The following is a 16106-nucleotide window of genomic DNA, read 5'->3' as shown; positions in this document are numbered from 1 at the left end:
ATATTACTGGCTCACTCTCTTATTGTTCTTATTTCCCCAGATGTATCATTCTAAAGGGCAGTGGCAGTGAAGCATAGCAACCTCCATCTTGTGTAAAAACTGCTGTTTGAAATTTTAACCCTGCTATTTTGGCTTCTGTAAATGCTTGCTTGCTTAAACAATAGGGAAAAATAAGACTGCTCCCATTCCAGAGAGGCCATAAACTGTGCCCAGACAGAGTTGTCAGTATTGGTGCCAGGCCAGGCCTTGAGGTATAGTCTCATGGCCCTTCTCAGCACACAGGTCTTCTTTCTCAGAAGGCTCGGGAGTCTCATTCCAAATTTGGAAGACAAAGAACTAGAAAAAGTATAAATAAGAATGACTTCCTCCTATGGGGCCCAGAATTTGACAGAGATATTCTACTCTGAGTCCACTAGTGCTAGCGTAATAAAAGACTCCAAATTAATTTGGCTTATTGATTAAGGTGTCTCATGTCAGCTCACTGATTTGCACTATAACAGCAGGAGAGCATGCTCACTGGAACAACCATGAAATTAAAAAAGAATAGCTGCCTAACCATCAGTGACTATTAAAAACATTGATTTTAATGAGTACTTAGCTCTGAGGAGAAGGACACTTTTTGATATTATTAATGCTTATCTACTCAATTTTTCTAGATCTGGACATGGTCCAAGTCTGATAAGTATTATTCAGTAGTTTATGTAATGATTTTAAAATGGGTTTTAGGTGTGATGTGATTATGAATGTTATTTTTTTCTCTTCAAACTATAAGATGTATTTTATTCCCTGAACATACTATATAATAAAACCCTAATATGCAAATTGACCAACTGGTAGAACAACCGGTCACTATGATGTGCACTGACCACCAGGGAGTAGACGCACAATGCAGGAGCTGTTCCCTGGTGGTCAATGAGCTCCCACAGGGGGAGCGCCGCTCAGCCAGAAGCCAGGCTCATGGCTGGTGAGTGCAGCAGCGATGATGTGAGCCTCTCCTGCCTCCACTGCAGGCGGGCAGTAAAGAGTGAGGGGTACTGGACTTCCAGAGCCCTGGACTGCAAGACAGATGTCCTGAGGGGTCCCGGACTGCAAAAGGGCACAGGCTGGGCTGAGGGACCCCCCTCCCCCCACTGCAAGAATTTCATGTACTGGGGCTCTAGTTATAATATGAAAATTTCTACATGTAGTTTTACAACTTTCAGAAAGTTTTGAGTTCTCTAATATTCTGTATGCCATGATGATTATACTTTTACACCATTTTATTTCTATGAATTAATGGCAAAGATCAAATTAATAAAATAAGATTGGGGATAGGCAATTTTTTTCTGTAACAGACCAGATATTAATATTTTAATTTGCCTATCTTATGATCTCTGTCATACTATTCAACTTTGTGATTGTACCCCAAAAGTAAACAAACAGGAATGTGTTCCATTATAAGTATTTAAACAATAAGAGGCATTCTGAATGTAGCTCACAGGCCCTAGTTTGGAGGCATCTTTGCCTACTACCTGTAAAATATTATCAAAATTTAACAATTATGTAAATGCATGTGTTAATATGCCTTGATATTACTATTCATTATTTGAGAGGAGCTAGAGTTACCATTTGGATATCAGATGATAAAAAGAAAGAAAGAAACAATAAATTTTAAAATTGAATAGTCTTGAATTGTTAAAATTGCCAAATAATTTGAAACAAGTGAAAACTAAGCAGTTTTGTTCATTAACTCAAACTGTTAGCATTCCTGACATTTTTTTTGAAATATTTTATGTAACAAATCTCTTTTCATTCATTAGTCTGCAGTTCTTATAAATCTCTCGTGTTTAAATACTTTTGAGAATATTATGTTGATAAAATATTTCATACTTCCTTTGAAATTAGATTTGTTTCCTGCAACAAAGATCACCCTGTGTTTGCTGTTGGCCCTTAGATAGGCTCCCTTGTTCCCCCTCTACTCACACCTCTGCCACCTCCCCACCTTTGTGACTTGTGAAAAAGATCACCCATGTGTACCCTCTGTCTCTGCGGGCTGGTAAGAATTTCAAACAGTGCAGCCCCTAGTCAATAAGAATTCCAATCCAGTTTCACTCCCTACCCACAATAGAACTCTGAGCCACCTCCCTCTGCTAGTCCTCCTTAGACTCCCATGTGAGCTCTTCCTTCCTGGGAATCCTCAAATTGGTCTGAGCTAAAGAAACTTCATTCATATTTTCTGGTGAGTGGTCTGTATTATCTGTTTCTATATCTAAATAAATTACAGGGTGGTGACCATGCTGGCTTTTGGACTAACTTAGCAAAACAAATCCTTTTATCAAAAGATATCCTGCCCTGACCGGTGTGACTCCATTCTTGGGCATCATCCATGCACCAAGAGGTTGCTGGTTTTCCTGGCCAGGGCACATACCGAGGTTGTGGGTTTGAGCCCCCATTAGAGGTGCGCAGGAGGCAGTCAGTCTATGTTTCCCTCTCATATTGATCTCTCTCTCCTCTATTTCTCTCTCTCTCTCTTTCTCTCAAAATCAATAAAAATATATATTTTTAAAAGGAATCTCTTTACCTCAGATGACCTTTGCATGGGATCTTCCATTTCCTAGGATACTTTTGCATGTGAAAATTTACTATGTTCTACCTCTTACTTCACTTCTCTGCTCAATTATTCTTACGTAAGAAAACATCCCTGATTATCCTCTATAAAGCAATGACTTCGAAGAGCTCCCTTTCCCCTTACTCAACAGAGCACTTACCATTTACTAATATATATTCTACACTTACTTGCTTATTAACACTTTTAGAATGCAGGCTTTATAAAGACAGACATTTTCAACTATTTTTTCTAAATCTCCAGCATCTTGATTGTAATATATAACAAATGCTAACATGCTCATGGTAAATAGTCAGTGTATTGGAGTGTTGTAGTTACATATATTTTTCTTATATATCCCTTAATGAGACTCTGTGTCTGATTCTTGCCTCTGCTTTTGCCTTATAAATTCTGATTCCCTCTGTAGTAGGAGAAAACTTGTCCTTGGCATAGACCTTTTAAAGATCAAAATCCAACATTACTTTCTACTTTTCTCTGCATTTCTATGTAACAATAATACTTTGAGAGGAGTCAGCATAGAACATTCTCTCCTGTCATCTTCCTAATTGGGAAATGGGCCCATTAGCAGAACATTTTGAGGCAAAAGAAATTTTAAAAGTTCATTGCAGCATCAAACCACAGAACAGAGAGTTGATGGCATTCATCCAACTAATATAAAAAGCTCATCCAGTAGGAGATGATTGGATTAACGTTAGTCTGAATTCTGAGCACTAATATTATTTAGCTCAACTAACAAACCCAAAAAAGTTAATTTATTCTGTCATAGCAACACTTTCATTTCTTCTTTGGAACAGTGATACTTCTAATCATCTAGCACCTCTAAGAGGAAGATGCTTTATCTCCAGGAAGTGGTGAACACGGCAAGTGACACTATATCTGAACAATAACATCATTCTGTTCATACAGTTTTTTCAGAACTCTCCTCTCAGCCTGAGTCAACTTCAGCTGATTACATGTTCAAGTCCATAAACTTTATCTCTGATATTTTGCATTTTGTTTTTATTCTTTATTCTTTTTAATTTCAGAATATTTCCTAGACACTTCTCCACTATAAAAAGCATAATGAGTTGCCCAAGAGACATAGTTTACAAGCCTCTGCTCTAAGCCTACTGCTGCTTTTCTTACTAGCCTTCTGCTATGTTTCGTTCATTTCTTTTATGTTATGAAAAAACACAAAGCGTTTCTGATTAATTCAATGTAAAGGGACCAAGACATAAAAATGCTTACCTTTGCATTAACCAAAATGTCTATTCTTCAGTATAAACTATCATCATCAACATATCCATGTGTATATTTATTTTAACACTCTTTTGATAGGGGCAGGTAATTTTATCACTTTGAATTTTTTTTCTCAATTGGTTAGCATCTTATACTTTTTAAAATATATAATATGTCTGGGGGCAACATGTAAAGCATTTAAACCTAACTTTCTCTGCCAATATGCAGAAAAGTAATGTCTTCCAAGCTTGGGAAAAAATATTGCCTAAAGAGTCATTAGTGATTTTTACCTGAAATGATGAGAAAGAGATTTCTGAAATCTTCATTCCATTGCAGTTCAGAAAAGCAAGCATGATGCTTTACACAGCCCAACAGTAGATACCATGGTTACAGAGAGTTAATGTTCTCATAATATTTTACCATTCATCAGTGCTCTGTTTACATTGCTTAATTCTACCTTCAACCTTGCACACACACACACACACACACACACACATTAATATTCCATTCTGAGGGATAATAAAATTGAAGTCCAGAGAATTTAAGTGACATGCTTAAAACCATTCACCTGCTAACAGATAACACCTAGCTTACCTGAATCTGGTATCATTGCTCTTTCTCCTTAGCGCATCCTGCCAATTAAGTTTTATGCATTCAGCTAAATATAGATTAGCTTCCAAGGCCAAAAATGAGGAGGTTATTATGTATAATATTCAATAGTCCATGCAAAGAAAAATGTTTCATTAATTTGTTAAAAATAAGACTAGCTGTTTGAGACTGAGAAATATGATCATAAGGATATAAAGCTGACTTCATTAATGATATATAACCATTATAGTAGAGAAATTTTATTTGAACAAATGCTTTTACCAGAGCTTAGTACAAAAAGCTGTATATATGTTCAGTGTTTTAAGTTTATTTTATTTAAAGGAACAATAAAGTATTTGTGCCATTAATTTTATGTCATCAACATTTATTTCTATGCTACTCTAAGCCAAGTACTGAGATAAGGGCTTTGTATTAAAGATTAATAAAACAGAGCCCTTTATGGAAGACATTGCCAGCAGTCCATCAAATCTGTAATTCTCTTTTTTTCTCTTAACTCCAGAGCAAGGTATGTCTGAATTTCTTGCCTTTAGGTGCGTCCATGTGGCTAAGTTTTCCACAGTGGAATGTGAGTGGAAATGGTTTGACTAAACATTTTTGTTCATGACTAAGGCCAGTCTAGGATATAAGAATTTCAGTGCTAAAATCAGAAAAGACCCTGGCAAACCAAGTTGAGTTAGTTGGCCTAAAAGAAATGTTGTTCCAGGGTTTCAGCCTGGTTTCTAAGAAGCTCCCTTATAAATTTTTCCATGCTCTTTTCTCACAGATTGATATAGTGATAACTATGGAGACCTGAACAGCTCAAAGTCTATTACTTGGAATTTGTGACCACATGGAGCAAACCAGCCACAGATGAGGAGGCTCAGATCTGGAGTCCCCCACTTTGAACTGTTATAAATGACTAGAGGCCCAGTGCACAGTTTCATGCACCAGTGGGGCCTCAGCCTGGCCTGCACCCTCTTGCAATCTGGGACCCCTTAGAGGATGTCAGATTGCCAGTTTCATCCCGATCCCTGCAGGCCAGGCCAAGGGATGCCACCAGTGCACAAAACCATACATTGGGCCTCTAGTATACATGTAAGATCTTTGGTTGATCTCTTCCCGCCCTCCCCGCTCCCCGCTTCCCTCTAAGATTCATTAGTCTGTCCCATGTTTCCATGCCTGTGCTTTGAGTGTCTGCCCCCTGGTGGTCATTGCACATCATAGCTACTGGTTGAACAGTTGAATGGTCATATGGTCGCTTAGGCTTTTATATATACTAGTGGTCTGGTGCACAAAATTTGTGCACATTGAAAGGGAATTAATTAGAGGAAATATTTTAATATTGCTATTTGCCCTTTCTCTATAATAAAAGTGTGAGAGATAAAAAGGAAATGAGTACAATGTATATGAAAATAATACATAATTTTATTAATAAATAAAAAATAATAAAATGATATAACAACAACAAACTCATGATAAAAAAACAACACTGATGCAAATAATGACTGATAAAGTGATTAAACTTATTCTAATATCTCCCTGGATACCACATTAAGAGTAAAAACACTTTCAGAGTGCTTGACTAATTTCCCTTGGGATAAAGTATTTACAACTTTAACTTTAACATCACATGCTCTTTGAACTCAAGAGAAAGCAACATATAATTGACCATGTGTGAAAATGGGTTCAGGTATGAATATTTCTACTCTGTCTAGAGTTTGTCCTTGTGATTTATTAATAGTCATTGCAAATGCTGGCATCACAGGAAACTGTCAACGAATTAATTTAAATGGGAGACCAGTGTCAGATGGGGACAAATCAATTCTTGGAATCAGAACAACCTCTCCCTCTGCAGATCTGGTTAATACTTCAGCTTTGATTATGTTAGGTCGTAATCTTTTGATAATAAATCTGGTACCATTACAAAGACCCCATTTACTACTGAGATTTCTCAATAGCATGATGATTGCACCCACTTTCAATTTTAATTTATGACATGGCATTCCCAAAGGAGTCATACTATTAAGAAATTCAATGGGAAAATTTTCCTTTTCAGCATCATCTGTTGAGTCAATAGAATCATTACTCAAATATGTGTGAAACTCTCCATCAAGTATATTCAAAATTTCTTCATTTAAGTTTTGAACATGCTCATATTTTGGACAAAGAATTACACTTTTAGATATTTTTTTATTATTACCTATAGATATATTATTTCCAAAGGTGGCTTCCAATAATAGATCCGTCACAAATCATTTCATGGGGGATTTCAATAATATCCCTTCCTAAATGAAAACTGCTATCAAGTTTGCCATCCCCAAGTTTTACTAACCATTCACTATAAGCAGAATCCTCTGATCTCATATTTGTTGTAAGAGACAACTTTCTGAAACATCCCCAAACATTGCAGTACTTTAAACTCATTTGTACTATGGCCGATTGCATAGCATGCGGTACAATACTGAGACATTGTCAAAAATACCCTCCAAGAAGGAGAACTTTCCCACCAAATGTAACATTAAAATTCATAATTTCTCTTAGTAATCTATCTATGGCATTTATAGCATGACTGGATGCCATGGTGCATTCATCAATAATAAGAAGTTGGGCCTTATAATGATTTTAGCAACTTCACTCTTTATATCTAGTCTAGAAAATGAAGTTTCACTTAAAGGAATTGGTAATTTATATTGGGAATGAAAGGTTCTTCCACCAAGAAGTACATTTTCAGCAATTCCTGTAGACTCGGTGGGTAAAACAGTACCACCACGACCTCTAATATAATGTGTTAAAACTTGATACAGATATGTTTTCCCGCTACCACCTGGACCATCCAAGAAAAAGCATTTGGGGTGTACAGTTTGATCTTTGATGGCTGAAGTTATAGTCTTAAAGGCTGCCAACTGTTCATCATTCAGAGAATTTATCAAAACCTCTGCCCTTTGTTGCTCATACAATTGTTTTTTAATTAAATCTTTATTGTTCTGATTATTACATTAGTTACTCTTTTTTCCCACCATAACTCCCCTCCACCCAGTTCCCACCCTACCCTCCGCCCTCACTCCCCACCCACTGTCCTCATCCATAGGTGCATGATTATTGTCCAATCTCTTCCCTCACCCCACACTCCTTCCCCCCTGCAAGAATAGTCCATTCACTTTCTATGTCCCTGATTCTATTACAATCGCCAGTTCATACTGTTCATCAGATTATTTATTCACTTGATTCTTAGATTCACTTGTTAATAGATGTGTATTTGTTGTTCATAATTTATATCTTTACCTTTTTCTTCTTCTTCCTCTTCTTAAAGGATACCTTTCAGCATTTCATATAATACTGGTTTGGTGGTGATGAACTCCTTTAGCTTTTTCTTATCTGTGAAGCTCTTTATCTGGCCTTCACTTCTGAATGATAGTTTTGCTGGATAAAGTAATCTTGGTTGTAGGTTCTTGGTATTCATCACTTTGAATATTTCTTGCCATTCCTTTCAGGCCTGCAAAGTTTCTGTTGAGAAATCAGCTGACAGTCGTATGGGTATTCCCTTGTAGGTAACTGAGTTTCTTTCTCTTGCTGTTTTTAAGATTCTCTCTTTATCTTTTGCTCTTGGCATTTTAATGATGATGTGTCTTGGTGTGGTCCTCTTTGGGGTCCTTTTGTTTGGGGTTCTCTGCGCTTCCTGGACCTGTAAGTCTATTTCTTTCACCAGGTGGGGGAAGTTTTCTGTCATTATTTCTTCAAATAGGTTTTCAATATCTTGCTCTCTCTCATCTTCTGGCACCCCTATAATTCGGATGTTGGTACGCTTGAAGCTGTCCCAGAGGCTCCTTACACTATCTTCGCATTTTTGGATTCTTTTTTCATTTTGCTTTTCCAGTTGGGTGTTTTTTGTTTCTTCGTATTTCAAATCTTTGACTTGATTCTTGCGATCCTCTGGTCTGTTGTTGGGAGTCTGTATAATGTTCTTTATTTCAGTCAGTGTATGCTTAATTTCTAGTTGGTCCTTTATCACAACATCGAGGGTCTCATTAGATTTCTTGAGGATCTCATTACATTTATCGGCGGTCTCACCAGTCTTTTCGAGGGTCTTATTAAGTTTATCGGCGGCTTCTAGACAGTTCTTTAAAGACCTTAAAAGTGTGGTTTCGAACTCTATATCCAGCAGTTTGCTTTCCTCCAATTCTGTTGTTTGTGTCCTGTTTCTTTGTCTCGGCATTTTTTATGTGCTTCGCTGAGTCGATAGAGTGCCTTTCTGTGCTAAGTGTCCCAATTACCTGAGGTAGACACTCTTGGTGCCTCCCCTTGTGGGCTTTGTGCACAGTCTTGTTGTAATTAAGCCTTGATTGTTGTAGTTATCACTGTGAGGAATTGACCTCCAGGCCAATTGGCTGTGAGAATCAGCTGTGTCTGCAGTGGGAGAACTTCTGTGCTGGAGACACCCCTCTGAGGCTAGACTTGCTTCAATAGGGCTTTTGTGCTCACTGAATCTTCCCCCTGAGTGTGTCTTTTATGGTTCCACAGAGCTGCAAGCTGGATGGTCCCACTCTGACCTCTGGGCTTCCTGGCTCCTGGATCTCTAGGGAGGTGCTAATCTAGCCTTTGCCTGAGGCTATCCAGCAAAAGTCTCCCTGCAGGGCTTGGGCGGGGCTGGTCCCATGGGATCAACAGGGCAGGGTTAGCAATTATGGCTGCTCTCAGTCTTGCCCTCAGAGGCTCTGCTTCTCAGTGTCCCAGTAATTGCTCCAAGCCTCACGGAGTGAAAGCTGCCCTAGGGTTCTGAGCGATGCCAGACAGTCCCGCTTCTCCCGTATGAGTCTGGGTCCCTAGAGACTCGCCCGGAGCTGGAGCTCAGAGTCTGAGACTCCCTCCCTATTGAAAACAACAACCATGCCCTCAGCCTCCAGCCCGCTCCGCATGCACTCCACACCTTAGTATTTTACTTCAGCACTGCACCTCCTCTGAGTCTCAGTATGTTTTACTCTTTCCTCCTAGTTGTAGAACTTCCACTCAGCCAGCCTTCCTGTGGTTCTGGATGATGTCCGTTCCGTCTTTTAGTTGTATTTTTGAAGTGGTTGTTTGAGGCAGCAAACTCCGGTGTTTACCTATGCCGCCATCTTGGTTTCTCCTGCTCATAGAATTGATCACATGTATTTGCATTCATTAATAAAGGATAGTCTGGAACTTTCAAATGTGAACATTTCATTCCATGCAATGTGAATACCTCCTGAATTTCGTTAAGGGCATGCATTTCACAGTTTACACAGGCACCTTGTTTGGCGTGGCTGGTGGAGGATCAGTGCATTAGCACCCACCAGCCCTGGATCCCTGCGGGAGGGCCGTTTGTGGGTGTGGCCGGTGGCGGATCACTGCGGTCCCGCCCACCAGCCCTGGGTCAGGTCCCATACAGGCCGCCTGCCACCCGGGTTGTAGATAGCAGGCCCAGATGGCACCAGGACAGGTGGGATGGCACTGTCCCGCCCTGCCTGCAGTATGCAAATTAGCCGCCATCTTTGTTGGCAGTTAATTTGCATATTTCCCTGATTAGCTAATGGGAAGCATAGTGGAGGTACGGTTAATTACCCTTATTGTCTTTTATTAGATTAGATAGATGACAATAAATTGAATTTTGATGAAGCCACTGACTTTTGTGTAAATTTTAAACCATATCTTATCTTTTCAAAGTAAATTGAAATCTCTGATCTTATATTACTTACTAGAGGCCCAGTGCACTAATTCGTGCACTGGTGAGGTCTAGCTGCCTGGCCCCAATCAGGGTGGGGGAGTCTGATCGGGGGCAGGGCTGGCAGGGGGGAGGGGTTGCGGGTGGTTGGCTGGCCAGCCCTGCCCCTGACCAGGCAGGTTGACCACCACAGTTCACATCAAAGCCACTGGTCGTTCTGGTCATTCTGGTCATTCTGGTCCTTGTGCCGTTCAGTCTTGGCTTTTATATATAGAGATAGTAATACTATAAAAAACAAAATACCAATAAAAAGGAGAGTAGTGTATTATAAAAGGAGAATTAGAAGAGTAACAAGTTCAACTTTGAATTTAGTAATATATAAAATTGAAATGTAATGGTATTTTTTCATAATATATTCAAACATGTTCTTAAAAGGACATTTCTAGAGACAGATGATTACTTAGGAAACAGATGATGAATAGAGCTAATGACTATTCCTTGACCCATTATATCAGTGAGATGATCACAAAAAAGTACAATTTTTGGTTAGATAATTTTAAATGAGTGATAAAGAATAGAAGTTGAGGATTTATAATCCTCTTCTATAGTGAAGTTATGTTGTTTAATTCTTAAACCATTGTTAAAATAATAAAGAAAATGTTTTGATTTAAACAGAGACTCATTTTACCAAACTCTTTTTCATTTGATCTAGGATTCTTTTATTGGCAGCATAAGTAAATGGAGATGTCTATTCTTTTAAAAAAAGCATTAATCTTGCATATTTGTTTTCAACACACTGGGCAATTATTTTGTGAGTGCAATTCATTTTTTCTAATGCTACCCATCCCCTTCACAATAAGAATACATAATTCTCATATTAGTTGTCTCATTAAGCAAAAGTTGTGTCTGGATATGCTGGATATCAGGATATGCTTCTTGTTATTACAAAGTTTGGAAAATTTCAATTCTTCCAATACTTTTTACAACTGCGGGAATTTTATTTTATTTATTTTATTTTCACATGATTTGGGTATTGTCACTGAAATATTGGATTTCCCTTTTATAGATAGGTTAAGCCCTACACATTTTTATTAAAGAAGGAACCTTCAGGAACCTATCACAAAAGAATGATTAAAAGTGACCTAAGTATAAGACTTCATGGAGTTTTGATGATTCAAAAGTTTTATTTATTAAGAATCAATCCACCATTACTTCAGATAGTCATTTTAGAACATTTTTGGTCAAAATTCAACAAATAAAGTAAATATCTCTTAAACAATATACAATTAATGGTTGACTTCCTCTATTAAACTCTAGGTATTTATGCTTTCACATAATGAGTAACTTTGGACTATAGAAATATTTATATATGTTTTCTTAGAATGCTAAACGTATTAGAGATTCATCTAAAAACAAAGCAAACAAATTATGTATAGATAATTTTTGAACAATAAAATAGCCACTGATATACTTTCCTTATCATCAACACTCTAAATAGAATACTTCAATGAATATAAACTTTATAAAATGTTTGCTCATCAAAGATAATTGTACTCAGGGTATATTTATAAAAATTGTACAAGCATGACTCCAGGTAGTGCATGAGAGTTAAGCCAGGTTTTTATGTGTATGACTCATGTGCCTGGTGTATTTTATATGAAATTATTATGTCCATGTACATGCTACACAGTGTATCAGGATATAAATAATTCACTAAAATGTTTTGAACAGTTTTCAAGTTGTAGAAATTATTTAAGAAGCAGAGGCTCAAAATAAGGACAGTGCATCAAGGTATGTGAAAGCTTAAAATTTGAAAAGAATAACACTGATAACCGAAAAAAATAAAACCTATGTTATCATTTAAAATGCAAAATTCATACATTGCAATCACAAGTTCAATATAAAAAAAAACAATCATCTATACGTATCAAGAGATTAAAGCCTAATAAGTTTGGGGTTGATGAAAACAGTTTATTATAATCTGTCTGGATCCATAATATGTGTTTACCAAAAGAAACTAATCTTAGCAATAGAAAATATAAAAGTAGAAATTTTAATTTTATATCAAATACCAACTTCTCACTCTCTGTATAAAAAAACTGTGATGAGAATGTAAATTTCACAAAGATTAACTATAAATAAAACCCTCCTACCTAGCAAAAACCAATTAGCACATACTTGAAAAAGAGTATTACATATTTGCTAAGAGATTATAGATATTTTGGTAGACTTTATTAATTTAATTAAAACTATTGTACAGATAGAGAGAATAATAAATTAGTAATTTGAGAAATTATGATTTTATTATTGATCCTGCTGGAAAATAGGCTTTATACATTTCATTTTCCTTTTGCGTATTTAATTATCTTATCAAAGTCAGCCAACATATAAGTAAAAAGATCTCTCTACAACATGAAAAGTTAAATGATCTCTGAGACAACTGTTGAAAAAATTATTTTGCATATTCACATTATAGTATGACTGATCACAATAATTAATTTTATTCATATAATCTGGGGTTCAATATCACTCATTTAAATCTCATCATAATCTCTAACAAATATATACTATTGGTTTTAGCAACATGGACTCTAACTAGGTTGATTCTCCATAAGTTAAATTACAACTAAATTACAAATAACTCTACAAATATATATGATAATGAATATCAATATTAAAACATCATAATAATATAAACACTCATATTTCGTGGAAAGAAAAACTGTGAAATGAAGCTTCTTTTATTATGAAGAGGTGTGTCTGTAAATTAACTGGTTAAATTATATGTAAGCTTAATATAGCTGGTTTTTATTGTTGAGGTGTGAAATATTAGCATAACTTGTTACTTAGTAATGTGGATTTACACATTTTATTAACATCATGTTATATTTTGCTCCAAGAAAAGTGCCTTTAAAAATAAAACATCAACATAAATATTGCAAGACAGGAAAAGTGTAGGCATTTTGTGAGAAAATTTATAGGTAGTCAAGCTGAAATATAAGGAATTATATTCTTCCTAGAAAGCAATGTGTTTTCCTGAATTAATCTGGAATATTTCCTTAATTTTCCTGATTTTTTAGAAATATTATAAAATTTTTGTGAGCCATTTCTGCACATAAATGAATGTGAAAGAAAAAACACCTGACCTTTAAAATTTAGGATAGCTCTGTAAGAGAGTGTATCTAAATATTTTAACTTTTGAAACATGTTTGGGCAAAAATAATTATTTTTACTGAAACACATTTTTTTTAATCAAAATAGCCAATAAGAATGTGACAGCCTGAAAATATTTGGACATTATGTTTTTAGACAGTAAGTGATTATGATTGTTAAATTATTATTTTTATTGCATTGCAATCTGGCTCACATTGTTATTAATCGTTTTCTAAAAATGTATTATATTTTATATTACCACAATTTCTCCACCTAGGTTAAGTCTGTATTAAACAAAATAAAACACTTTTCCTGAATCCAAACCAGGTTCCAGGTACTATGCTATGGACTGGAGAATGAGGTGTGGGTGTATGTGGGGAGAAGGAGAAAAGAAGAACAGTTACTTAGAAACAAAGTTTTCTCAGCAGAAATTTTACTTATTATTTATGTAGCATGTACTTAGTAATCATTATTTTACCCATATTTTTACTTCATGTTTGTTAATCCTCACCTGAGATTATTTTTTCCATTGATTTTTTTTAAAATATATTTTATTGATTTTTTACTGAGAGGAAGGGAGAGAGATAGAGAGTTAGAAACATCGATGAGAGAGAAACATCGACCAGCTGCCTCCTGCACATCTCCTACTGGGGATGTGCCCGCAACCGAGGTACATGCCCTCGACCGGAATCAAACCTGGGACCTTTCAGTCCGCAGGCCGACGCTCTATCCACTGAGCCAAACCGGTTTGGGCCCATTGATATTTTTTAAGAGAGAGTAGAAGGGAGGGAGATAGGGAGGGATGGAAGGAGGGAGAGAGAGAGGGAGAGAGGAAGAGACAGAGAGAAATTGATGTGTGGTAAGATTTAGCTGGTGACATGGGCTGTGAAAGAATTCACAACTAAGAGAAGAGATGCAGAGAGAAAATTTATTTTACTTTCCAAGGGAGGAAAGGGCTGGTGTATTGCTAGTCAAGTGTATTGCTAGGGCAGTGAAGAGAAAGTGGCTTGCTTTTTTTTTTTTTTAATCCTCACCCCAGCATATTTTTCCATTGATTTTTAGAGAGAGAGAGTGGAAGGAAGGGAGAAAGAGGAGAGGGAGAGGGAGAAAGAAACATTGATACATGTGTGTGAGAGAAACATATTGACTGGTTGCCTCCTGTACGTGCCCCAACTGGGGGTCTGGGATAGAATCTGCAACAGAGGCGTGTCCCCTTGAATGGGAATCGAACTCACAACAATTTGGCCCAGGGCTGATGTTCTAACCACTGAGAAACACCGGCCAGGGTTGGCTTGCACTTGCTGTAAAGGACAAGCATTTGCTGTTTCTGAGTGAAAATGAAGGGAGAGGGATTGTGTGGAAGGTGACCAGATGTGTATTGGGGGGAGGAGGACAGAGTTGTCTTGAAAAGTTACAGTTTGTTTTTGTTTTTTTCCAGGAGACATTCCAGCAGATGTCCTAAGGAGGTGTCTTATCAGTATGTTTCCCAAGCCTGTAAAACAATCTTAGAACAAAAGTTATAAAAGTTTCGAAAGGGAGATCTTTTTGAAGGAGAGAGAGAAGAAGGGAAGGGGATGAGGAGGAGCAAATTATCATGAAGTTGTTCAAGCAGCAGGGAGGAGGGTGGTAGAAGAATGTAGTCTTGAGAGTAGCTTATCTTGTCCCACAATTTGAACAGAGGCGCCAACAATTAATCTTGTGTTTAATTACTAGGTACTTATCAAAAATTGTTGAAGGCCACAGGAAAACAAAAAAGGAGAGGTCTTTTTCTATCCTTACAATATGAGGTGGACACATAATCTGATTGTTTCCCACACATGCTCACAAGGCCTGGGATCAATGCTGCAACCCAGGTACATGCCCTTGCAGGGGAACAGAACCTGCAAACCCTTCCATGTGCAGGCCAATGCTCTAACCACTTAGCAACACCAACCGGGGCATTTTATCATTATTTTTGAAGAGTGGATGAATAACATTATTTGAAGGCAAGCTTATTTTATCATGAAATGATTTCTTTAGGACCATTTTATAGTAGTATTTACCAAATTATGTATGTTATAATAGAATAATTCCATTTCTTCTGCCAGTAAAACTTTAATGCTTAGAATAAGGGCATACTCTGTTCTCATGAGCACCAGCTAAAGTGATGAATGAACAGGTCTCTGAAGGAGTTACCTTCTTGCAAGTCATGCTTTATTAAACACTGCAACAAATTCCTGCAGTTTGTGTTTAGAATGTGCATTTGTTTCTTTACAGTGAGATAGCTCTTCTGCCATAATAACAGCAATATGCACACTTATTCATGCCCCTTTGGAAGGCAAAGAAGTTGTGCCTATGAGGGTTAGACATGCAGGAAAGGTATGTTTTCATGCAGGGTATAAGAGAATGGAATTGACAAATGTTTAGCTCTACAGCACAGACCAGAGGGCAGGGAAGATTCACAGACCCTGGATGATATAGTGCCTGAGAGGTAATGTGCTATATTCAGATTCAAATGCCATCTCTACTGTTTACTACCAGTATGACTCTAGACAAATTTCTTAATCTCTTTTTACATCTGTTTTCTTCTCTACAAAATTATGAAAGCATTTCATTGGTTAGTTATGAGTATTGAACAAGTCAACCCACTTAAAGTACAAGAAAGTATACCTGGAACACATTAAGCACTCAATAAATATTAGCTCTATTTTATGACTGGTCTTGGTCAAAAGATTTCTTTCAATTCATGATCAATTTTTCTGTGAGTCTGAGAAATTAATAAAATATCTAGACACTACATTTTGTCTAAGGGAGTGGCCAAGAGACAAGGAATATTTGTTGAAGTTTGTCTTCTTAGTTTTACACTTAGTTTTGACTTGAAAGCTG

Source organism: Myotis myotis, unplaced genomic scaffold, assembly GCF_014108235.1.
Source record: "Myotis myotis isolate mMyoMyo1 unplaced genomic scaffold, mMyoMyo1.p scaffold_m19_p_2, whole genome shotgun sequence".
Taxonomy (NCBI): Eukaryota; Metazoa; Chordata; class Mammalia; order Chiroptera; family Vespertilionidae; genus Myotis; species Myotis myotis.
The sequence above is the reverse complement of the archived record's forward strand: the minus strand, read 5'-3'. Positions refer to the sequence as shown.